The following is a 27,058-nucleotide window of genomic DNA, read 5'->3' as shown; positions in this document are numbered from 1 at the left end:
TTCAAAAGTTAGACATAATGGAACAAAATCTTCAAAAGTTAGACGCAGTGGAAGAAAATCAGAGACAAACACAGCAAAACCTTCAAAAGTTAGACACAATGGAACAAAATCATAGGCAAACATAGCAACAGCTTCAAAAGTTAGACGCCACACTTGAACAAGCACGCGAAGATTTAACTACTGAGTTACATAACATTGAATCGAAATGTCAAAAAGTCTGTAATGACGTAAAAACACAGATTTGTGAGCATTTTCAACCTATTTTTTCGCGGCGTGAAAATGCATTACAGAATCACGAAGCAGCTATAAAAGAACTGCAAACTATTGTTCATGAAATACATGAGACCTTGCAAGCTAAAACTGACTCAGTTGCATCTACCGATTCGGTTACGCAACTTGCAAAAACTCAAGAAAACTTAAAGGACACAGTAGATACTCTGAAAATTGGTTCAGAAAGACACATGGAGGAAATTAGTTCATCATCAGAGAAAGTAGTTGAACTTTCGGATCAGCTAAATAATTTATCTGCGAAGGTAGATGATAATCTGAATGACACAAAATGACACAGAATAGTGCGAACAAATTAGGAAATTTAAACAAAATCTGAATCAAATTAATACGCAACAGCAAAGAGAAATCTGGGAAACACAAGATCAGCTGACGCAGGTAATACAAGAATTACATATTTCAGAGGACACTCGCGCTCCAATACGGGAAGAGGGACATAGAAATACGGAACAACCACAAAATAATAACGCAGGGCACTTCGGAAATTACGAAAGAAATTGGCAAGGTACACCGAATTTTGAGATGGAACCGCCGAAACGACGTAATCATGACCGACATGCGACTCGCCGACGTGATGATTTTGACTATAAGCTGTTCATTGCTACACGTAAATTCAAATCATTTAAGAATTCTGGCAACGACATTCATCCACAAGCGTGGCTTCATCAATTCTCTCATTGTTTTCCTCCCAACTGGTCATTAGAGCACAAATTAGAATTTATGTGTGGTTACTTAGAGAATGAACCAGCTGTAAGAATGCGATCAGTCATTCACAATTGTCACAGTGAAGGAGAATTTTACCATGCCTTTCTCTCAGCATATTGGTCTCAAGCTACACAAGACCGAGTAAAACTTAGCATCATGATGATGAAACACTTCGAACAATCTGAATTTTCCAGTCTTGTGAAATATTTTGAAGACATGTTGCACAAGAATCAGTACCTGTCAAACCCATACAGCCCCTCAGAACTCATCTGCATATGCTTAATGAAATTGCCTGAACATTTAAGAAATATTATTTTGGCAGGACGTTGCAAAAACGACATTGAAGCTTTTCAGGGACTCTTACAAGAATTAGAAATTGACACTGACAATCGCGGAACGCGAAAACAGGAACACAACAATTACAGGTCACATCCGTCGCAATTCTGTGATGAAAGACATGATAACTGGACACGACAAGGCTATTCTGACAACACAAACCGGGACCAAAACAGACACCATCTGTATGACAACCGTTGGCAGAATAATAGTTACAGAGAAAGATCGCTTTTCCATAGTAATTTAATGTGACAGAGACAACCATAGAATCAGACAATATGGGAACCAAAATAGTTATTATCAAGGGAGACAGAATAACTTCAGACGCAACGGTCCACCAGGCAGTTACGATTCTGGGAGAAATTCTCCACCATATTACCGACGAACAAGAAACTATGTAAACTACCGACAAAACGACACACCTGAATTCCATCAGAACTGGCGAGCTTCAAACAGGGCAGGGCCTTCTCGTCAAGGTGAATTTCTAGAAGTTAGGTCTCCTAATCTCAATAACGATGCGCGCCAACAAAGAAACAGACAATGACCCGCACCGCAGGCAGCCACGTGCGCCGGCTGGCTCAGAGAAAAATAACATAGACGCTAACCTTGAGAAAAATTCCAGTATTCTTTACCGATGTATACCGCATGACAATTGCATTTAAGTTCAAACTCTGAGTACTATGAAGAGTAAAGGATTTCACCACACTTCACATATAAAACCGTTTATTGAGAGATAATCTGCTTTTTAACTTAGTCTTCGCTATAAAATTTTTCGTTTCACGTTACTAGTACTCTTTTTCAATCTTAGAAACTGTTAACATGCAACTATGTTTTAAAGTTAACTATCCAGTCAAGAACCAAGAGAAATTATTTAAACAGAAATTACGAATGCGTTGTTATTGTGAACAGACAACACAGTGTTATTGTGCGTGTACATTCTTGCTTGTTAGTTGCACGATTACATAACGACTGTAAGGCTTACATACTTAGAACATTTACCAGTACTGCTAATGAGAATTTAATGCAACATTTTGGTTTACTTGAAAATACATTCTGGATTTAAAGTACTTTCTGAGAGATACCAGATGACAGAGTGGTTAGTTTATGTGACAGCTACATGATTTTATCACGACGCTATTAATGAGTGACAATTTACAATGTTGCTTTTGCGGTGGTTCTATTTTATGTCTCCACAGTTTTATGTATTATTCTGGAAAGTAAAACATGTTTTAGTAGTAACTTTTGTGGTATAGCTATAAGGAGACAGCCTTTTCTCTAGCACAACAATACGTTACAGCACAGTACTTTCTTCATCACAACAATAAGCGTAATAACTAAGATATCTATACGCAAAGCATTTCACTTTTTTTTATCGTGAGGTAAGTACATTGACTTCTGCAGAACTTAGCATTCGGAGGACGATAACTACGAGACTTCCACAGAGATTATCTTACAACATGACACACAGTTTAGCACTACAGTACACGTATTTGAGTGAATACTTTTGTACTTGAAACATTTATTTTTAAAGATATTTGAAGTACAATGACACAAAGGTTTTCCGTGATACATTTCATTCCATTGCTGTAATCTGTAACACCTGTGGGTATAATTACATTAATCCTCAGGGGGGTACACGCTTACTTTGTCTACCATGTGTTTGGCAAGCACAAGGAGCCCTAGCTAATATGGTATTTGCTTATACAACTTTACACATCGGTACCATATTTCTCTAACACATAAATTACAGAGCTATCTGATCATTTAACTGGGAGAGAAAAACATTTATTTTACAACATCAGTGACAAATGTTTACGTAATTACATAGTTGGATAACTTCACACTTATGAAACTGTATTTTGTCTGTACTTTGTGAACTGTTCATATTTTTTCAGAACCATTGTGATACTATGAGAGCTTTGAATGTTGTATTTGGTATGAGATCATGATTTTTAAAGTACAATTGAGGTGGATGAGACTATTGAAATGAGGAGGGAATTATTTTTAGGTTTTGAAATTATTGCAGAAAGCTATGACGATTTTGAGATTTGACTGAGGTGTTATGATGTTATTATTACGATGAATATGTGTATTATGCTGTTGCAGTATGTTTATGATCAATAAGATGATGCTATATGAGTTATTTGAGTATGCTACGTATCTGTTATGATGAAATATTGAAGAAGTGTCGACGAATAAGGTAAGGAATAATGAGAAGTGGTCAGGGACTCTGGTTTGTAAAAAAGGTTGTTGGAAACCAAGAATCGTACTTTAAGAGTTATGAAATGTATGTAAATGCGTGAATGTATTACAATGCTGACGAAAATTTTTTGAACACTGTTATATCAATAGGATTTTGTTTCTACAGATTTGTAACGCAAATTCTTCACCTGTGAAATATTTTTATATGAGACTGTCACTGTAGCGGAAACTGCTGTCGTAAATATTTCGGTAAGAAAGTTAAGTGACCACCTTCACGTAATGTGTCATGGGCACCCAGCTGCGCGACAGATGCCTGGAAAAAAGCCATTAGTGTGTGCCTTTCAGAGGCACAGGTGGAGTAAAGAAGAGAGACTATTAACCTCGCTATTGACAGTTCTTTGTGGAAAGCATTGCAAATACAACACGCTCAAACTAGAAAACATGATTACACTGTGGAGCTCGTAATTTATGATATTTACTAAAATGCCTCATGAAATGATGAGAAACATTTCACATCTATTGTCTTGCTAGTTGAAAGATTGTTTACTGCATTATGAAATGCCATATGGCTAGTGAATGACGTTTCACGCTTTGCTTTGCCTATTTTGTTTAATATCTAGTTTCTAGCTGCACTGCAGCATTGGTTAAAACAAAATTTTATAGATGTACTAGTATAAATATTTTATGCCTACAGATCCAGTAAAAAATAACTTTATGATGGATGTACTCCAAAAAAAATGAGGGAGCACAAAAAGACATTTCCACCTCACAGGAATTGCATACATAATTTTTGTCAGTGACTTGGTAACTTGTCTGCTAGAGAAAGTTACAGTGATGCATCACTCTAGTGTTAAGATGTGACATAGGTATTAAACATGGCCATTTTTACTGTAATATTTTTTCTGCTTGAGCTTTCTCGTGTTTAGATATAAGTTATTGCATTTGCTGCGGCTGTTTGCCAGGCATAGTGCTACTAAATTTCACTTTGTATTACTCTGTTAAGCTAGTTTTACTACTTACTTATTTTTCTTGTTGCTGCACATTGGCTCATATTAGTTGTAATGTTGCATTGCTTGGTAATGTAGATTTACTGTAGCTTGCTTTGCAATTTTCCATTTTTTTTGTCATTGCTGTTTGTGTTAATTGTTTTGTACTGCTGCATTGCCTCGTCCCTTAGTTTAGCATCTGAGCTCGGTACATTTAAGTTAGCTTAAGAGGGGGTAGCCTATAAGAGAATGAGTTGCGATCAATTTGAAGAAATGCACTGAGAGGCTATATGAGAAAAGTGCAGAAAGCAGGTATAGATAGGACTTTTTGGGAATAATGAAGAACGAAGGGAGATCTACGAGAAGTAAAGAAAGTTTTCTTTGCAAAATACTGCAGTAAAACAAACCCTGTCCTTACCTTATGTTATCCCACTATGTGTTTGTGTACCCTTGTGTATTTATGTTCTTCCTGGCTTTATATGTTTATCTGATAAGACTTATGTTGTAGAATTTTTCTAATACTCAGCTATATGAACTATGAGGAGGAATACTGTTATCCTCAAATATTATTTGCATTAATAATATGTTATTTACTTTGTAAAGATGATAGACATTATTAATTCTGTTGTGTTTTAATGCTCACGTGTGAAGTTGATGTTTCAATAATTATTATTATCTTTTATGTATTTACTTATGTCATAATTCCTGTAACACTGATGTATGTGTTTATTTCTATTCTTTTGTAAAGCCCCTATTACTACAAATGTTATCTGTATTATTATGCTTTTAATTATGTATTTTGTACCTTTGTTATTGTATTCTTATGTTATAAAGTTGTAATTGATACCAGTTCATCATATTATTAACTTGTAAGTTACATTTCACTGCACACGTTTCTGTTGGTCATGGTATATGGACAATATGCGAGAAGTAGGGACTGATAGTGTTTGAATGTGTGTTGATAATTCAGCAAGGGACTGGTTAACAGCATTGCTGGTTCTAAGGACAATTCCAAAAACTTTGTGAGCGCACAAGTGGTGGTTATGGACTTGCTATATTATCCGCAAGACTCTTCAATGGTGATTGTGCACCTGCACAGTCACAACAGATGGCTGCTGGCCATCTCTATAAGGACTACAGTGGGTTTGCATCTTTGATGACCCACCAATACCATTATTTCTACAAGGACTATAGTGGGTCTACCCTTTGCTGACTCACCAGTACCATTATATCTACAAGGACTGCAGTGGGTCTGCACCTCTGGTGGCCCACCAATACCGTAATCTCTACCAGGACTACAGTGGGTCTGCTCTGTGATGACCTACCTACCAATACTCTTCAAAATTTCGACTGACTCTGCTGTGGGTTTGCTCTGTTGTGGACCAATGCCTGTCTGCATGTCAAGAGTCAGCACTGTCTTTCCGATGGAAGGACAACACTACTTCTTCAAGATTGCATGGAAGTCTACTACTTCTGTGTGCATTTTCTTTTACTGCTCAGACATTGAGAAAAAAAACCACTGCAATTTTACTATGATGGATGATCAGGACTGTCTTCATGGACAGTGAGAAAATTTTAGCTTTTGACCAACATTGTATCAATAAGTGTGTGCATTTGATTTCTTTGTTATTGTAATCGTGAAAATTTTTTTAAAAAATATGTATGGGCCAGTGCCCAAAAAAATTTGTAAAATTTTTTGTGGGAATCATGGGGGCTATGTAAGTAGGCTGTTTAGGTTTTCTTATTGGTAACGCCACGTAGTGCTCTGTATGAAAATCACTGGCTGTGCTGTGTGCAGTCTGTGGCTAGTTTGCATTGTTGTCCGCCATTGTAGTGTTGGGCAGCTGGATGTTAACAGCGCATAGCGTTCGGCAGTTGGAGGTGAGCCGCCAGCAGTGGTGGATGTGGGGAGAGAGATGGCGGAGTTTTGAAATTTGTAAGACTGGATGTCATGAAATGCTATATACATTATGACTTTTGAACACTATTGTGGTAAATACATTGTTTGTTCTCCATCAAAATCTTTCATTTGCTAACTATGCCTATCAGTAGTTAGTGCCTTCAGTATTTTGAAACTTTTATTTAGCTGGCAGTAGTGGCGCTCACTGTATTGCAGTAGCTTGAGTAACGAAGATTTTTGTGAGGTAAGTGATTTGTGAAAGATATAGGTTATTGTTAGTCAGGACCATACTTTTGTAGGGATTTTTGAAAGACAGATTACGTTGCGCTAAAAATGTTGTGTGTCAGTTTAAGCACAGTCATCTATAATTGTTCTAAGGGGACGTTTCAATGTCGTCCATAACAGCTGTTGCCAATTCTTTAGCTTGAGAGATCATTGTGATATTAAATAGCGAATAATAAGTGCAATATGATCTTTGCATGTGCTCTGTAATTGTAGATGTAGCTTAATTAACTGTGTGACCTACTTTGTTCTATATAAAGTAACAGAGATTTAAAAGAAGTGGTCATTAAACATTTTGATCAAATTTTGTGTAAAAATTAAAGTTTCATTTTCCTACACAGAACGTGTAGCGTCGAACACACGTATTTAGCCCTGATAATTCGTTAACAAAATGACTGCCAGGGCTTAATTTGGTTGTGAGAAGTACCTGTTTCCTTGGCGTAAAGCTTTACTTTAGCCCATCTTGCGAATTCTTCGTCACGTTTCATTACAAGTAGCGAAATTTTGTAACTGGACTGTGACTGCCCATCCTGTCATTTTACGGCTTCCCTTTCGTTGTACATGATACACTAATGTCATCAGTTTTCCAAACTGGTTGCCTATTAGGACTGATTTTCTGTTCGTAAGTTTTTGATAGAAATGTGCTAACAAAGAAAGCGATTATAAGCGAATATTTGTCGATAATGGACTTAGTTATCGAGACAATACCAAGGAGAAAAGAAATCGTAAAATGTTGTCGGTCAGCATACTCACAGTGTACGTTTTCTCACAGTGATGCACGGTGGTTGTTCCACTCTATCAACAACTGTTAGAAAGTCAGAAATAGCTGTGCCATGTCCATAAACTAAGCATTCGCTCTGACACGTTTCGTGCACGTTGCGCATCAAACTTTGATACGAAAACAGTTGTATTATCTACTCAACAACTACATAAATCCTTAATTAATTATAAAAGGTACAGACGTTGCATTATCTTAAGGTTTAATTCATTAATCAAAAGGCAAAATTCAAAATAGTCTCTCCTATGAGTCCAATCACTTGTCAAAAGCCCGTCCCCGTAGCTTCCTGTATTCGACTAAGAGGTAAGCCGCTTCGATTCTTGTTGGGGGATGAAATTTTCACTATCAGTGTTTGGCCGCCAAGAGGAGAAGAGGCGATGGCGTAAGGTTCCTGATCACCAGCCTTTACGTCAGTGCGGTGTATATCATTTCAAGCTTGTCCACTCTGTGTCACCAAGTAAGATCATCTGGCACTGTAGGTCTTAACATCACCCAATCGGATGTTGGCATGAAGCTCGGCGGCCATCTTCGTGCTGTTTCGGAAGTGTAGGCTACGTGCCGGCACCGAGTTTCAATCCCTCGAATTCCTCAGCATCACTGTGCAACAAAAGTACAGCACTGCGCTATAAACATATCGTTTACACTCACCAACCGTCTAAAAACGCCACAAAATTCACATACTGGCAAGCAAATGCACCATTTTGTGTGGCAGAAACCCATCCTTTCCGGTAGACAGTTGAACCCACATATTAAGATATTACAACCAACAATACAATAGGATATTTATATTTGCTTAGCAAAATCGATGTCTTCAACTGACCGAAAAATATTTTGTTGTAATAATCTGAAGTACACTTCTTGAGTGTTCGCGGACATGGCGCAATACGAAGTTACGTAGTGCTGTATTTCTTCAGCGTTGTGTGTCGAGTATACGTGAAAGTTTTTGCATGACTGAAGAGTGCTTATACACTCAGCAAGACCATTAGGGCATCGCTTTTTCCAAACCACGTAGTTATGTCCCACAGCTACGCAGGAGTCGTGCGAAAGCGTGGCACCCGGCAACGTCGCCCTCGGGTTCGGCGACCAATCAGACAGCAATGCATAGACACAGATGAAAGAAAATCTGGGGCTCAGAAGTTCATGTCAAGAGTAAGGTGTGTTAATGACGTCACATTTTCACCAACATTCACGATAACTATTCTCATCCCCGCAGCAGACGAGTCATACTGTGTGAAGATTGTCACACCCATTCTAGCTTACATGTCATAACTTTGACGTCTCCGTGATGGAGGTCAGAACCAGGAAACCTAGCTTTGAAATCACGCTGTTTCCTTACGCCTGGCTGAGAGAAACTTTTGAGACACTCCATCGCCCAATAATGACACGAAAAAGCCACAAGAAGTGGCATAAAGGGAGACAGTGAAACCGCACCCTCTCAAGGGGAGTTCTTTCACACACATTTCGCTGTCGAAAACGACAGTTCGCAGTGCAATGTGCAACATGACAACGTTCTTGACAACCTTTGACACTGCTTACACCCTCTAGCCAGTTCAAGGATACCGGGGATGACTGCGCTAGTGGAATAGAAATGCGGAAATGTAAGTCGGAAAACAATTTATTGGACTCACCAAAACGAAACAATAATACAATCTCGAAAAGAACAACTGACTCGATTCCAACTGTGGATCATCACAAATAGAAAATAACGAATAGTAATTGAAAAGACCCGAATCTTCACTAGGATAGATCACAATAAAGCAATTCTATAGTATCAAGATGTTCGTCAACTATACAAACTTCATCTGCAAATGATCGGCCAGCTAGAAAAGGCTTCTGGCTGTGGCTGCTGGGGTGGCAGTTCCGTATACTTCCAAGCGGTGCGTGGAACTGCCCTTTGCTGGCAGTGCACCGCCCTACAAAGCCCGTCTGGTGGATTTATCTGCTGGAACTATTTGCGATCGCGTGCCTGTCGTATCATACTAGTTCCCGGGCTACCTGCGACCTCTGGTGAAGCTCTTCTGCAGGCTCTGCGAACAGATAGCGGTCCCTGGCGGCCATTGGTGGAGACCTAGTGTTGTGTTGTGTTGTCACAGCCTGTAAATATTTGTGTTGTCAACACAGACGACGCAAGTTTTCCTGGTGAATATATGCCCTGTGAAGCAGGCATCCCGTGTTGGTTGGACGTGAGGTGTGATGCCGATGCAGTAGGCGCTACGATGTATGAAGCGAGCGACCACAGCAGTGGGCCTGCTGCCAGATTTGGCATTATGTGACGTCTTTTTAATGCGACACGACCGCAGTTTTTGCTCTACTTCACTGCGCAGAGCTACTATGGACCTTCCAAAACTATTCGATGAAATGTGAACGTGTTCCGAGGCAGCAAAGGATGTATACATGAATACGCTTTTTCGAACCTTGCGTTTAGCGCCCACTTGTGGCGTGATCAAAGAGCGGAAGAGGGAAGGGGGTAGCAATTCATCTATGTGCGAATAAATCGGCAAAGAACCACCCAATTCGGCAACACTCTCAATGCCACCTGGCACCTTTGTTGAGCACCTAATTGTAGTCGCACTATGTCGCTAAACTAACACTTGCTGACAGCATGCAAAATATGCTTGTCACACTGGTGCACAATAATCAGTGACTGGTGTCTCTATTCAGGTACATTTTTTAAAATGCTGAACAAATGTTCGTTGTTGCATTTTTCACCTCACTCCAAACTGCCGTTTTCGACCTCGCAATGTGTGGAAATCAACGCCCCAAAGGAAGGGGTGGTTGCACTGTCACCAATTACGCACCCCTACGGCTTTATCGTGTCGATATTGAGCGGTGCTGTATGTGAAATTTTTCCCGCGGCAACCCATAAGAAATCAGCATAATTTCAAAGCTGGGCTTCGTGGTTCCCACCTCTTTTGCAGCGACCTTTCCATCGTGTAACACGTCCACAGTGTCTTTGGGCAGAATCGTGAAAAAAATTTTGTGCCAATGTGTATCATTAACCCAATTTGCTCCTCACATGAATTTCTGTGCTTTGTGTTGACACGTTGCTATTTCAATCGTCGCTGTGCCTGAGGGTGACGCCGTAGGGTGCCATGGTTTTGCGTCGTAACAGAGGAAGCGCGTGTACTCCTTGAGCCAAATATCAGACTCATGCTTCGCAGTGGAAGACAGTTGGCAAGTTTCGAAAAAGTTACCAGTTAAGTGTGTTGCTCGGGGTAAAACGTAGACTTGGATTTTTGTCACTGGGGATAAAGTGGATATACAGGACAAGAGTGAGTTTCGGCACTGACACATAGCTGACGCCGCTCAAACAAAGCTCTGGGGACAACCTACCATATTGTGCCGTCTGAAGAAAGAGTGTCAGCAAAAAGTGTCACAAGCTCTGAATCCATGAGGTCCTGCGGGGTGTTTAAGCAACGCTATTTCGTACAGTCTGCATAAGCAGTTTGCACTGTCACCTGATACCTTCATAGCATCCAGTTGCTGATGATGAATGTTCGCTGCTACAACACAGGCGGCCGGCCGAAGTGGCCGTGCGGTTCTAGGCGCTGCAGTCTGGAACCGCGAGACCGCTACGGTCGCAGGTTCGAATACTGCCTCGGGCATGGATGTGTGTGATGTTCTTAGGTTAGTTAGGTTTAACTAGTTCTAAGTTCTAGGGGACTAATGACATCAGAAGTATAGTCCCATAGTGCTCCGAGCCATTTGAACCATTTGAACAACACAAGCAAGTAACGTCTTTCTGCGTGGACCACAATATGGATACCTATACAACTCCAAGTAGTTTAGTTTTATTTTAAACTGCCATATAAATGGAATATTTACTTACTTCGCATCTATCAACGATGGAATTATGGGAATGGCTCTCAATAAATGAAATACTGGGATGATGCTTATAAGTTCGACATGATTTGGATGACCAAACCATTTTATAAAGGGCACCGATTTAGAAACTAGAGAAGATATGGCAATAGGCTTGATGAAGGAACATTCCTATCATGTTTCTAAAAGCTTTAGCTACGTGAATTGTTACTGAATAGCTACCGAAGTGTAACCTTATGAACTGTTGGTTGTGTTGTGACTAACTCCATGTACGATCTGTCATGATGATACATGTGTGTCTGCTTTGCCAGTTCAATAATTTCCCATCGCCCTTCTTGAAGTTTATTACTTTCGAGGTGCTGGTACGCAGAGCCACAAGACTGTGACGTGTGACCTGACACTTCCTGCAGTTTGGGACGGTGCTGCAAGAGACTTTCAATCTGTCCAATCTAATAAATAACGTAAATAGCTTCAGGGCATCTCTACCGCATTTTACGCACAATTTTTTTCGTGTACGTCTCTAATTATAAGGATGACTGAGCAGTTATCTCTTACTTCGTCGCTCATAACGGATTACAATGCCGAGAGAGGTGGCGCAGTGGTTAGCACACTGGACTCATATACGGGAGGATGACGATTCAAACCCGCTTCCAGCCATCCTGATTTAGGTTTTCCTTGACTTCCCTACATCACTTCAGGCAAATGCGGGGATGATTTCTTTGGAAGGTTCGACCGACTTCCTTTCCCATCCTTCCCCAATGCAGTAGGACCAATGACCTCGCTGTTTGGTCTCCCCTTCCCCCCCTCTCCCAAATCAACCCACCAACAAGATTGCAACATACATTTGTATACCCCTTTTAAGTTTCAGAGCAGCACATGACCTCAAGACAGTTTTCGTGGCTAAATTTCAGTTCTACCACCATTTATATTCTTGCCCTTCCTTGACGTTTTGGTTAGGAGAAAGGATGATGGATCATTGAGACATGCCGTTTACAGGAAACGCACTCACACCGACTTGTATTTACAGGCAAATACTTGTCACCATCCGGCTCCGGGTGAAGGGGTACTTCGTACCTTGGTTCATGTCATTTCCGACAATGAGACTTTGCTAGCTGAGCTGTCGCATATTGAAGCTACGTTTCGTCAAATTGGTTATAGTGAAAGACAGACTGAAAGTGCGTTGCGATATCGACCAACTGTGCATCGGGTGATTGATGATAATACTGAGTCGACACCTAAATATAATGCCTTTTTTACCTTACGTAGAAAGCACTTCCCACAAGATCGGTCGTATTTTACGGAAATATGATGTGAAATGTGTTTTCCGACCTCCATCTAAAATTAAAGTGGTTTTGGGTTCCGTTGAGGATGATCTTGGTTTGCGTAAGGCGAGTGTATATTGCATTCCTTGTAGCTGTTACATGGCATATATTGGTCAAACTATCAGGACTGTGGGGGACCGATGTAATGAGCGTAAACGGCAAACACGATTACAGCAGCAAAGTAGGTCTGCTACTGCCGAACATTGCTTGGCAACTCGTCACCCTATGTTGTACAACAACACCTAGATATTGGCATGCACGTCTAGCTATTGCGACAGTGTTATTAAGGAGGCATTTGAGATTAAATTAGCGAGCAACCTTGTAAACAGGGATGAGGTTTTTGTTTAAAATCTGCTTGCAAATCTGGCCTCTCTCTTGTAAAAAAAACGGAGGGACTGAGTCAATGTTACGTCACCTCCTAGTTCGTAGTCTCACTATCGATATCTGACTTTGGTTGTCTTTGGTAGTACTAGTGTTCAGCGTGTTTTATCGTTCCTGCATTAGTGCGAGAACCGAAGTTTAAATTTGCCTTTCACAGCGCCTGTCCGTTGGCAGTTTGCCCTGGAAACGGCTGGGTGTGCTCCCGCCGAAACATCGGCGGGCGCTATTAATACTACCTGGCTCAATTCCCGTAAGTTGTTTGAAAACTGTATACTCCAGGAGAAACTCAGGCGTGACAGCTATAGGACAGCGGAACTTATTTTGAAGGTCAAATGACCACACACAATAGTACAAAAGTAGTTAATGGACAGTGTAAAGATATGGTAAAAATAGTTATGGTTCAAAGGTGCTGCTGGAATATCTAAAATTCATCTCGCTGCTGAGACAATCAGCCACAGAGTTAGCAATATGGCCAGTCACATCGAAGACATTTTGAAGGTAAAGAGATACTGACTGTCATGTACAACTTCTTACGTACATTACGTGTGTTGATGAGGACGTAATTACACGTAATTTCTTGTTCTGCAACGTACTACGGGTGAAGCCATATTCCATGTGACTAATGAATATTTGATCCGTAGTGTATTAAAGTGGAAATATTGCTTTGGTGGATACACACAGATGAGCTTGCCGGAGTGGCTGAACGGTTCTAGGCGCTACAGTCTGGAACAGCGGGAGCGCTGCGGTCGCAGGTTCGAATCCTGCCTCGGGCATGGATGTGTGTGATGTCCTTAGGTCAGTTAGGTTTAAGTAGTTCTAAGTTCTAGGGGACTGATGATCACAGATGGCCCTCAAGTATCCGGCTTTCGTGTCAAGATATGGGATCACAGAACACAACACTGTTGTTACGTACTGAAATATGATGGATCTCTTGAGTCGAGGTTTTTGCGTTCCTTACTATTGAAAGGGTGAGTACGAGGATTCATTTGTAGATAAGGAATGTGTGTCTAAGTTGATATATCTTTCAGATATTTTCACACACTTAAATCAACCTGAACCTTATGGCCCTTAATGATTATAGCAATGTGTTGACGGGCTTAATTAAACAACATCTAGTAATTATGCAGCACAATTTCAAGAAATATTTTGGACGGTTACAAGAGGAAGCGGTAGATTTGAAGCGAGGCAGAACTCTGAAATCGTAGTGTTTCGAAGTGCCTTTGTATAAATTTTGTTATTCAATAAACAGTGAAAACATGGCTATGTCCGAGATGACAATGAATGTATTATTTCCATTTTTAACTACATATTTGTGTGATATATGCCCGTTGACGTTGACTGAAACTAAACCATGAAACAGAGAGAGAGCCAGATCAGTCGATGAATAAGTTAGATGTACTTGTTACGATTTCGCCACCGTCTATGTGCAGTAAGCAGACCCAAGTATTACATTGAAAGTTTGTGTAAAGTTATTTACTTTATAATTATTTTTAGAAATATTTGTTATCTCCAGTTTAAAAGTTGTTAATATATGCATTAGTCTATTCCTGTTTGATAAGAATGATAATGAAAATTAATTACAGAATGATTTAATACTTCGTAACTATATGAAGATTCATAGGATTTTGAGGAGCAAACATTTTGCTGTGCTGTGTTGAGTCTAGGCTTCCCTGCAGGTAACGCAATAAAAGATTGGTGAACAGAGTCGTAGTCAATTACGTTAATATTAAAATGTGTTGTGGCTTACGTCAGAGATTTTCAAATTGAATAAAATCTTGTATACCAGTTTTAGGTAATCCAGTTCTGCCGAGTAACAGCCGTTTGAGATAGTAATCACTTTTTACAGCGAAGAGAGAGAAATGTGCGAAATATATTGCAGATATTTTTTCAGTGTCTAATGTAGATCTTCTAAACTTTTTCTGATATTTATTAATAGCAAGCTGAATGTTGAAAATTTTAGAACACAACTCAACAATTCTGAGTAATTTTTATTTGTCAAGTGTGATAAATAAGCCTGATATTAATTGCATATGCTACACATTATTCATACGGGAATGAGTGCTTCACATTGCCCTCCTCCCTTCCCACTTTGCCATTGTAAATTTATTTCGAGTAATATCGTAACTTAACTACCTCCATTACCACAAGTTCATGTTTGACGGATTTGAGAATGCCTTCCTTCACTTCAATGAGTCATGTTCATAAGCGCTCAGAAGCCCTCTGCAAAGACATCTAGAAACAAGTGCATCCTATGCTGCTGTCCAATTGTTCAGGTACTTTCTTGATATTTAGGTAAAACTATCGTCGGAATATCTAGTGCTGAAGAGAAGGAAATAGTTCATGCACGTAGTTCTGCTTTAATATTTAGAGCCCTTAAATACACAACAAACTCAACACGAAATGATGCAAATAAAGCATGCCGACAGACAAAACTCCATGCTGTAATTATCGTTAACTGTTCCCGTAAAGTGTTCTAATTTCTTCTGCTCTAACTTTTTCAGAAAAAGTTTTCCTTTGAATGTAATTAACTTGAAATGAATGCGGCTACAATTGTGCGTCAACCTTGTAAACTTCAGCGCGAAGCGGTTAAATGGAAATTACTGCCCTACCGCACAAAGTGCTGCAACACAAACTACTCGTATTCATTCACTTTTTACAGAGTAACAATGAGAAGAGACCTGCCCCACACTTAAGCAGACTAGAAATGGCGGTGGCGGGGAAGGGGTGGTGGGAGGAAGTGAATGTGGGGATATGATTTTACAAAATTATATTCAGCCGGCAGTGTTATAGCTAGGTACACAAGCTGTTAACACCACCGGTGAATTGTATGATACACTTTTCAACATAAATAAAATCACTATATCACTGTTGGAGATCCATATTTTAGTGTTGTGAAATTATGGTTAACAATTCAGAAACTAGCAAAATCTGTTTTCATATGTTAACTTACAGATGACTCAGATGGCTCGGAACTCTATGGGACTTAACGTCTGAGGTCATCAGTCCCCTAGAACTTAAAACTACTTAAACCTAACTAACTTAAGGTCATCACACACATCCACGCCCGAGGCAGGATTCGAACCTGCGACCGTAGCGGTCTCGCGGTTCCAGACTGTAGTGACTAGAACCGCTCAGCCACCCCGGCCGGCGTTAACTTACAGTCAGGGTAGAAAGACACTAATGTTAGTTGCAAATAAATTCTTCACGGTTAATCGTTGTCTTAATGTCATTCTTCCTAGGGTAAACGCAACAGCCTTGGCTCTTTTGGGACGGATCGAACGATGTACATTGCAGTTTTACTTCCAAGATGTCGCTTCATGAACGACCATCCCATTCTCTTTAACATTATCACAAACTCTGCTGTCATAGTTTTTATTTCATTGCGTTCACATTCAATGCGTAACTTTTATCTTCACAGTATAATATCCTGACTAATTCCAAGCCTCATACATTTCTCCCCCCCCCCCTCCCCATTTCCAGCTACTATGATTGATAAAATAGAAAGAATCTATTACTCCTCTCCACATAATTTGTAATTAGTAGGCCTGTTATAACTATTTTTAGTCTTATCTTTTTAATATTGGAATTCTAGCACAGTTTTACCTGCAATAAAACCCGCATAAAAAGGGACATAAGGGAAAAAATAGTAATGCAACGATGGTGGATGTGTTGTCCAAACAATGGTGCTAGTAATTGTTCTTGTGCCTGGTACTGGACGTGCTTAGGACTGTCCTAACTATAAATCACTACCAGCTCATAGAAATATATACGTGAAATATGAATAGGGAATGCAGCAACCCGTCATCGTGTTCCATGGTTAAAGAAGTAGCACGTGAAGGGTATTTCTTTTTTTTTTTATAGATCGAATTTGTGATGTGTTGCATTTTCAGTCACGTTATTGGAGAGAGGAAATAGGATATATTTGCGGATGGACTGATGTGTACAAAGACAAGTACAGTCTTAAAAGTTTAGAGAATGAATCAACAGCATTCCTGTATACCTGAGGTTTTATTTCAAAATGAATAATTTAACGTACTCCACTGGGAATAATGCATATCAAGACATTGTTACATGAGCTGGAGAAGCAGCTGAGGAAGCTGTAGGAGTATTGGACGGCATTTCAGGAACTGAAGATAAATGTGAACGGTGTAATGAAAACATGGCGGAATTGGAACAGGAAAAGGGAGCATACAATAAATATACACTGAGGTGACAAAAGTGATGGGTTTTGCGATACGCACATATAAAGATGGTGGTAGCATCGCATGCACATGGTATAAAAGGGAAGAGCTGTCATTTGTGCTCAGGTGACTCATATGAAAAGGTTTCCGACGTGATTGTGACCGCACGACGGGAGTTAACAGACACTGAAAGTAGAATGATAATTCCAGCTGTATGCATGGGGCAGTCCATTTCGGAAATCGTTAGGGAAATAAATATTCCGAGACCCAAGTGTCCACAGCGTGCCGAAAACGACAAATTTCAGGCATTTCCTCTCACCATGAATAAGACCTAGAGGAGCGACCTTTGCGTAGAGTGGTCAGTGCTAACAGACAAGATACATTGCGTCAAATAACCACAGAAATCATGAATGTGGAACTTACGGCGAACGTATCTGTTTCGATAGCGCGGCGAAATGTGGCGTTAACGGTCTATGAAAGCAGACAACAGACGCAAGTGCCATTGCTGACAGCACGACATCTCATCTAGCGCCTGTCGTGGGCCCACGAGCGTATCAGTTGGATCCTAGGCGACTGGAAAACTGTGGTCGTCTCACATGAATCCCGGCTTCAGTTGGTAAAAGTTACTTGTAAGGTTGCAGTGTGGCGCAGACCTCACGAAGCCATGGACTGAAGTTGTCAACAAGCATTGTGTAAGCTGGTGGATCCATAGTAGATAGTGCTATGTTTACATGGAATAGTCTTACTAAATCGATCATTTGCTGCTAAAGGTTGTGTCTACTTGAAAACCATTCATGTTCCCAAATAACGATGAAATTTTTATGGATGGCAATGTTCCATATCAGAATGTTCTGGACAATTCGAGAGAATTATTTGCCAACCCAGATCTCCTGACATTGATCCCATCGAACATTTATGGATCACAATCGAGAGGTCAGTTCGTGTAAAATATCTTGCACCGTAACACTTTCGCTATTATGGGCGGCTATAGAGGCAGTATGACTCAATACTTTAACAGGAGTGTTCCATCGTCTTGCTGAATTTATGACACTTCGAGCGGTTGCATTACGCCGGGAAGAAAGAGGTACAAAACGATATAAGTACGTATCTCACAACTATTGCCACCGTAGTGTAAGGTTGATGTCCAAAGGGAATGCAAATAGGAATGAATACGTGAAATAAATATAACCCGTGAACAAAGGAGTCAGGGATGCATAGATAACATTGACAATTGTAATGAAGTTCGTCAAAGCCATGAAGTATTAAAATATCTGAAATCTCTGTTATTTCAAAGGACAGAAATATCCCAATTGCCTTAATTTCACTGGAGGAAAGGAGAAAGTGTTATTACATTCTGTTTACTGAAAACCGTCCTGAATTCTTTAGAGAAAATGACGATGAGTTGTTTATCTTGGATGCATGTTACTAAGAGGACGAAACAAATCGGAAAGGTGCTTATGACTGTGAATAATGGATGAGATTCAGCTCCAAACGATCTGCCCGTCTAACTGTTCAAAAGTGGACCAGATAAACTTCTGGAAGAAATGTTTTCATCTGCTTTATAAGGGGGAAACTTACCAGGGGAATGGAAAATTCTTACATATACAACAAACAAACAAAAAAATGGCGACAGGAAAAAATGCTCAAATTGTAGAGGACTGAGTGTAGCAAAGTCAGTCTCACGATTAGATGAGGGAATTATAAAGGAGAAAATCGAATTACAGTTTCTGAACGAAATATAACAGGACGGGTTCCGTGCTGGAAAACAGCTGTTGAAAAGTGACAGGTTTAGAATCTATAGACCCACATAGATTTCATTGATCTTATGAAAGCGTGTGGTAGCAAATCTCTCTGTAACTTGTGTCCTCTGATGTTAGATAATGGCGTGAGTCGTTTACACAGGGTGTTCCAAAATTCCAGTAACAAATTTTTAGAACTTATAAATGGGAGTGAGTAATTAATATTTTGAACAGGAAACCATGTCCTGAAACTTACCGTTTCCGTTCTACAACGGTTTCAATTCATATGTCCACGTCGGCGTAGGGAAAGAGAAAGTCTCAGCTTTGGTTGTCCTGGTATGTAATTGGATAGATGGTCACCTGATGTCACTTAACGTCTGCCTTGTTGTTGGGCAGTCATGTCATTGGGCTATGCCACCTTTCACCTTAGCTAACTGGTCCTGCCTACTTGATTTTCCTGAGAAACGTATTGGAGCCGTTCTTAGAAGCTGTGATACTGCGTGTCCGTCAGAAAATGTGATTTCAGCACGATAGTGCACCACCTCAATTCTCACGTGATGTTCGAAGACCGCCGAACACTCGATATGCTGAAAGATGGATAAGCCAAGATGGTCTAGTCACTTGGCCACCGCGAGCGCCGGATTTAACTTCTATGGACGACTACTACTTGTTGGGTCGTACGCGAAGTTCAATATACGACACTTCTGTGGAGACAGAGGAAGATCTTCTGGCACGAGTTCCGACCGATGCATTAGTTACTAAAGACATACTAGGTGGCACGGAGAGTGTGTATTAGAACGTGCTTTGTAGACACACTGTCTTAACAACGTTGGTGGTCGCTACATCGAACCGCTGTTGTAATGAATCAGTACTGTTCTGTTAGTGCAGTATGCTGTGTCCCGTTTTGTTTTGGAATAATGTAAGCAGGTAATGTTTGTTGTGTTCTGCCTACTCACCAAATATGGGGTGCCTAGGAAACCTGCATTGTCGGATCCCTAGACAGTAGTTCAAACAAATCGTGTTAATGAAACTTATTACAAAAGGAAATGATTACAATACTTAACTTCGTGAAATGCAGACATGTTTGCAGCAACGGGCGACAGACAAACATAAGCAAGCTCTTCAGTATATACTATACGTAATACAACTGAAATTATACAGTTCCTAAGTCGCTGCTAAAGTGCTTGTAGAACGGCTAGTCTTCAGCGGGGCCGCTGTCAGGCGTCGCAGCCCTTATGTCATCTTGGTATAGATGCCGCTGATGTTTCGTTGTCGTTCTAGAGCGGGGTCGATCAGCCTACTACTGGCTAACGTGGTCTCACAGACCTGTCTGCTGTACCGTTCTTAACCGGCGTGCCGGCGCTTGAAGTTAAGACGGAACACTATTAATACAAAGAAATATGCTTAATGGACACACGGACGTTTCGTTGTGTTTCTTATCTAATTGTTAGCTAATAATTGTACTGCGTCACGTCTACTTCAATTCCCATCCATAAATGGCCGAGTTAAATATCTGAACCGAAACTGCCGTAGACTGGACATGGTACGTTCCGGACATCGGTTCTTATTGGCAGTATTATGTGCATACTTCCGTCCACAAGTCCTAGAAGTATGTAATGGGAATTTCCGAACACCCTTTGTAATCAAACCGTTCCGACATTGTGTAGTGACACAGCTTCTAGGAATAAAGGAGGCAGAAAAATGTATGGAGCAATACCAGTTACCAAAGGGTTATAACAAGGATGGCCAATGTCACCTACATTAGAATGAGATTTTCACTCTGCAGCGGAGTGTGCGCTGATATGAAACTTCCTGGCAGATTAAAACTGTGTGCCGGACCGAGACTCGAACTCGGGACCTTTGCCTTTCGCGGGCAATTGCACTACCAACTGAGCTACACAAGCACGACTCACGCCCCGTCCTCACAGCCTCCAGTACAACAATTGCCCACGAAAGGCAAAAGTCCCGAGTTAGAGTCTCGGTCTGGCACACAGTTTTAATCTGCCAGGAGGTTTCACGTCACCTACATTATTTAAAACGTACTCGAATTCTGCCTTAAGTTTATAGTAATGTTCGTGTTGTAGTATTTGTGTCTAAAAACTATGACAGGTTATTCACTTTGCATTTTGTTGAGATAGTCATTTTTCCAGAGGTGCACAGAGAGTGTCAGAAATGAGGTTCAACCACTAATTTGGAGAAAACGGAGGATTTTGTCACTGAATGAATGAGTTAAGGCTTGGACTCTCCTGAATAACTGGGAGTCATTAACACAGTTGGGTCCCGTAAAAGCAGAATTTAGAAGCGCATTGGCCTGCGTAGACAAGGAAGCAAACAATTGGGTGTGTGTGTGTGTGTGTGTGTGTGTGTGTGTGTGTGTGTGTGTGTGAATTCTTAATGGATCAAACTGCTTAGTTCATAGGTCCTTAGACTTACACACTACTTAAATTGACTTATGCTAAGAGCAACACACACACACACCCATGCACCCATGCCCGAGGGAGGACTCGAACGTTCGACGTTAGGAACCGCTCAGTCCGTCACATGACGCCTCAAACCGCGTGGCGCAAACAACTAAATGGAGTTTTATAGACGATACTGAATAGATTATAAACGAAGGATATTTAAAACTACTGTACAAAGTATAGCAATGTATGGAGCAAGAACATGGGAAATAGCTATCCACCGGTCATGACACGGTGGTTGGTCGGTAGCGTTGCGCCCTCCCAGGTCTGTTGTGCAAGACTTAAGTTTAATATCGTATGTTAATGGATACGGGATTTTGAATGAGTTGCTGTGGGAAAGTATTACGGGACAGAATTAGAAACGAAGATACGTAAGAGAATTAACCTCTCTACCGCTGTAATGGATGCAATCGAAGCGCAACAGTTGAGGAAGTATGGTCATATATGCAGTTTGAGTGAGGATACACGACCTAAGACGATGGAATGGCTTCCACCTAACAGAAGACGGCTTCCGAAACCAACATGGGAAGAGGGCGTCGGAAGACTATGCCAGAGAGGATTCTGCAGGAGGAGGGCTGAAATCTTGTAAGTTCTGGAAAGCTACGATGCGAGGAAGAAATTTAATGTAGTATTAAATCGTTAATATATACATGGTCTCTCTCCTGAAAGTCGTCGACACGTTTTCTCTAGTATTTAGGCAAATATTTGCAATATCTTGTCTACAGTGGAGTTCAGCCAAGTAAATACTGCTCATCATATGTTTATGTGACGCACAGTGTCAGCGGAAATAGTCGATTTGTTTTCCGTAGTAACTAAAATTATCTTTAAAGAGAAGCTTCACGCGCTCATTCGACAGCACGATCTCAGGTAACTGTAGTGCGAAATACGTTTTGTCCATGTGTGTTAACGGCGATAGTAAAAGAGAAAGAATAGCTAGAAATCAGCACAATCCATGGCAACACACGAGTCGCTGCTGGAGTGCTGATTACCCTTCATTCTTTACTGTACCTGTTAATACACATCGATGAGAAGAATAACCCTCTACATCTAACCTGAGATCGCTCTATAGACTGGGCAAGAAAAATTCAATTTTTTATTATTTTGTTTTTAATGGGAAACAAACTGACCCTTTCAGTTGACAGCAGGTGTTGCATGAAAGATGTGATGATCAGTATCAAAAATGGTTCAAATGGCTATGAGCACTATGGGACTTAACATCGGAGGTCATCAGTCCCCTACAACTTAGAACTACTTAAACTTAACTAACCTAAGGACATCATACACATCCATGCCCGAGGAAGGATTCGAACTTGCGACGGCAGCGGTCGCGCAGTTCCAGACTGAAGCGCCTAGAACCACTCGGGAACAACGGCCGGCGATGATCAGTACCAATTTGGGCTGCCATCAGCTACACGTTCTACGCAATGCTAGACCAAAATTCTAAATATCTTAAGGGAAGCTTAAGAAAATGTGCCCTGACTACTCCTAGGACGGGGACCCTGTATATAAGAAAATCGTAGCGTTTGCGGTATATGTAGAACGATGTGATCCAGCAATACGAACGTTACCTTCACGGAAGGTAACATTCTGTGGCAGGAGGAACAAGGCTTCTGGTCAGGTGACTACAGGGCTATAAACACAAAATCAAATAGCGGTAATGCGGGAGTAGGGTCAATAATGAATAGGAAAATGGGAATGCGGGTAAGCTACTACAAACAGCATAGTGAACGCATTGTTGTGGCCAAGATAGATACGAAGCCGAAGTCTACCACAGTAGTACAAGTTTATATGCCAACTAGCTCCGCAGGTGACGAACAGATTGATGAAATATATGATGAGATACAAGAAATTATTCAGATATTGAAGGGAGACAAATATTTAATTTTTATGAGTGACTGGAACTCGATAGTAAGAAAAGGAAGAGAAGGAAACGTAGTAGGTGAATATGGAATGGGATTAAGGAACGAAAGAGGAAGCCACCTGGTAGAACTTTGCACAGAACATAACTTGGTTTAAGAGTCATGAAAGAGGATAGTATACATGGAAGAAGCCTCGAGATATTGGAAGGTCTCAGATTATATAATGGTAAGACAGAGATTCAGGAACCAAGTTTTAAATTGTAAGACATTTCCAGGGGCAGATGTGGACTATGACCACAATCTATTGGTTGTGAACTGTCAATTAACACTGAAGAAACTGCTAAAAGGTGGGTAATTAAGGAGATAGGATCTGGATAAACTGAGAGAACCAGAGGTTATAGAGAGTTTCAGGGAGAGCATTAGGGAACGATTGACAAGAGTGGGGGAAAGAAATACAGTAGAAGAAGAATGCGTAGCTTTGAGAGATGAAATAGTGAAGGTAGCAGAGGATCAATTACGTAAAAAGACGAGAGGTAATAGACATCCTTGGGTAACAGAAGAGATACTGAATTAAATTCATGAGAGGAGAAAATATAAAAACGCAGAAAATGAAGCAGGCTAAAAGGAATACAAACGTCTCAAAAATAAGATCGACAGGAAGTGCAAAATGGCTAATCAGGGATGGCTAGAGGACAAATGTAAGGAAGTAGAGGCTTATCTCACGAGGGGTAAGATAGATACTGCCTACATGAAGATTAAAGACACCTTTGGAGAAAACAGAACCACTTTCATGAATATCAAGAGCTCACATGGAAACCCAGTTCTAAACAAAGAAGGGAAAGCAGAAAGGTGGAAGGAGTGTATACAGGGTCAATCCAAGGGCAATGTTCTTGAGCACAATATTTATACAAATGGAAGAGACTGTACATGAAGATGAAATAGGAGATGTAGTACTGCGTGATGAGTTTGACAGAGCGCTGAAAGACCTAAGTCGAAACAAGCCCTCGGGGGTAGACAACATTCCATTAGAACTACTGACAGCCTTGGGAGAGCCAGGCCTCACAAAACTCTACCATCTACTGAGCAAGATGTATGAGACAGGCGAAATACCATCAGACTTCAAGAACGAGTTCTTTGCAGACGAATGGAAAAACTGGTAGAAGCCGATCTCAGGGAAGATCAGTTTGTATTCGGTAGAAATGTTGGAACACGTGAGGCAATACTGACCCTACGACTTATCTTAGAAAATACATTAAGGAAAGGCAAACCTACGTTTCTTGCATTTTTCGACTTAGAGAAAGTTTTTGACAACGTTGATTGGAATACTCTCTTTCAAATTCTGAAGGTAGCAGGGATAAAATACAGGGAGCGAAAGGCCATTAACGATTTGTACAGAAACCAGATGGCAGTTATAAGAGTCGAGGGGCATGAAAGGGAAGGCAGGGTTATAGCCTATCCCCGATGTTAATCAATCTGTATATTAAGCAAGCAGTAAAGGAAACAAAAGAAAAATTCGGAGTTGGAATTAAAATCCATGGAGAAGAAATAAAAACTCTGAGGTTCGCCAATGACATTGTAATTCTGTCAGAGACAGCAAATGATCTGGAAGAGCAGCTGAACGGAATGGACAGTGTCTTGAAAGGAGGATATAAAATGAACATAAACAAAAGTAAGACGAGAATAATGGAATGTAGTCGAATTAAATCTGGTGATGCTGCGGGAATTAGATTAGGAAATGAGACGCTTAAAGTAGTAAAGGATTTTTGCTATTTTGGGAGCAAAATAACTGGTGATGGTCGAAGTAGAGTGGATATAAAATGTAGACTGGCAATGGCAAGGAAAGCGTTTCTGAAGAAGAGAAATTTGTTAACATCGAGTATAGATTTAAGTGACAGGAATTAGTTTCTGAAAGTATTTGTATGGAGTGTAGCTTTGTATGGAAGTGAGACGTGGACGATTAGTAGTTTGGACAACAAGAGAATATAAGCTTTCGAAATGTTGTGCTATAGAAGAATGCTGAAGATAAGATGGGTAGATCACATAACTAATGAGGAGGTATTGAATAGAATTGGAGAGTAAAGAAATTTGTGGCACAAGTTGACTAGAAGAAGGGATCGGTTGGTAGGGCATATTCTGAGACATCAAGGGATCACCAATTTAGTATTGGAAGGAGTGTGGAGGGGAAAAATCGTAGAGGGAGATCAAGAGATAAATACAATGAACACAAATCGGTAAGCGGATCTAAATCCCCTATTCAGTCACTCGTTGACCACGATGGCACCGAAACAGAGGACGACCGAAGAAAGGCAGAAATACTGAGTTCAGTGTTCCGAAACTGTTTCACTGCGGAAAATCGTAACACGGTCCCTGACTTCAGCCGTCGCACGGACGCCAAAATGGAAAATATTGAAATAAACGATATCGGAATTGAAAAACAACTGCTATCACTTAGTAGCGGAAAAGCATCCGGACCAGACGAGATACCCTTAAGATTCTACAGTGATTATGCTAAAGAACTTGCCCCCTTTCTATCAGCAATTTATCGTCGATCGCTGGAAGAACGTAAAGTACCTAGCGACTGGAAGAAAGCGCAGGTCGTTCCCATTTTCAAGAAGGGTCATAAATCAGATGCGAATAATTATAGGCCTATTTCGCTTACGTCAATCTGTTGTAGAATAATGGAACATGTTTTGTGTTCTCGTATTATGACGTTCTTAGACAATACAAATCTCCTTCATCATAACCAACATGGATTCCGCAAACAGAGATCATGTGAAACTCAGCTCGCCCTATTTGCCCAAGAAATTCACAGTGCCGTAGACACTGGCGAGCAGATTGATGCCGTATTCCTGGACTTCAGGAAGGCATTTGATACGGTTCCGCACTTACGTTTAGTGAAAAAAATACGAGCTTACGGAATATCGGACCAGGTTTGTGATTGGATTCAGGATTTCCTAGAAGAAAGAACACAACATGTCATTCTTAACGGTTCAAAATCTGCAGATGTAGAGGTAATTTCGGGAGTACCGCAGGGAAGCGTGATAGGACCTTTATTGTTTACAATATACATAAATGACTTAGTTGACAACATCGGTAGCTCCGTGAGGCTATTTGCAGATGACACGGTTGTCTACAAGAAAGTAGCAACATCAGAAGACTCGTACGTACTCCAGGAGGACCTGCAGAGGATTAATGCATGGTGCGACAGCTGGCAGCTTTCCCTAAACGTAGATAAATGTAATATAATGCGCATACATAGGGGCAGAAATCCATTCCAGTACGATTATGCCATAGGTGGTAAATCATTGGAAGCGGTAACGACCGTAAAATACTTAGGAGTTACTATCCGGAGCGATCTGAAGTGGAATGATCACATAAAACAAATAGTGGGAAAAGCAGGCGCCAGGTTGAGATTCATAGGAAGAATTCTAAGAAAATGTGACTCATCGATGAAAGAAGTAGCTTACAAAACGCTTGTTCGTCCGATTCTTGAGTATTGCTCATCAGTATGGGACCCTTACCAGGTTGGATTAATAGAAGAGATAGACATGATCCAGCGAAAAGCAGCGCGATTCGTCATGGGGACATTTAGTCAGCGCGAGAGCGTTACGGAGATGCTGAACAAGCTCCAGTGGCGGACACTTCAAGAAAGGCGTTACGCAATACGGAGAGGTTTATTACCGAAATTACGAGAGAGCACATTCCGGGAAGAGATGGGCAACATATTACTACCGCCCACATATATCTCGCGTAATGATCACAACGAAAAGATCCGAGAAATTAGAGCAAATACGGAGACTTACAAGCAGTCGTTC

Source organism: Schistocerca serialis, chromosome 9 (assembly GCF_023864345.2).
Source record: "Schistocerca serialis cubense isolate TAMUIC-IGC-003099 chromosome 9, iqSchSeri2.2, whole genome shotgun sequence".
NCBI lineage: Eukaryota > Metazoa > Arthropoda > Insecta > Orthoptera > Acrididae > Schistocerca > Schistocerca serialis.
This window is presented reverse-complemented; position numbering follows the sequence as displayed.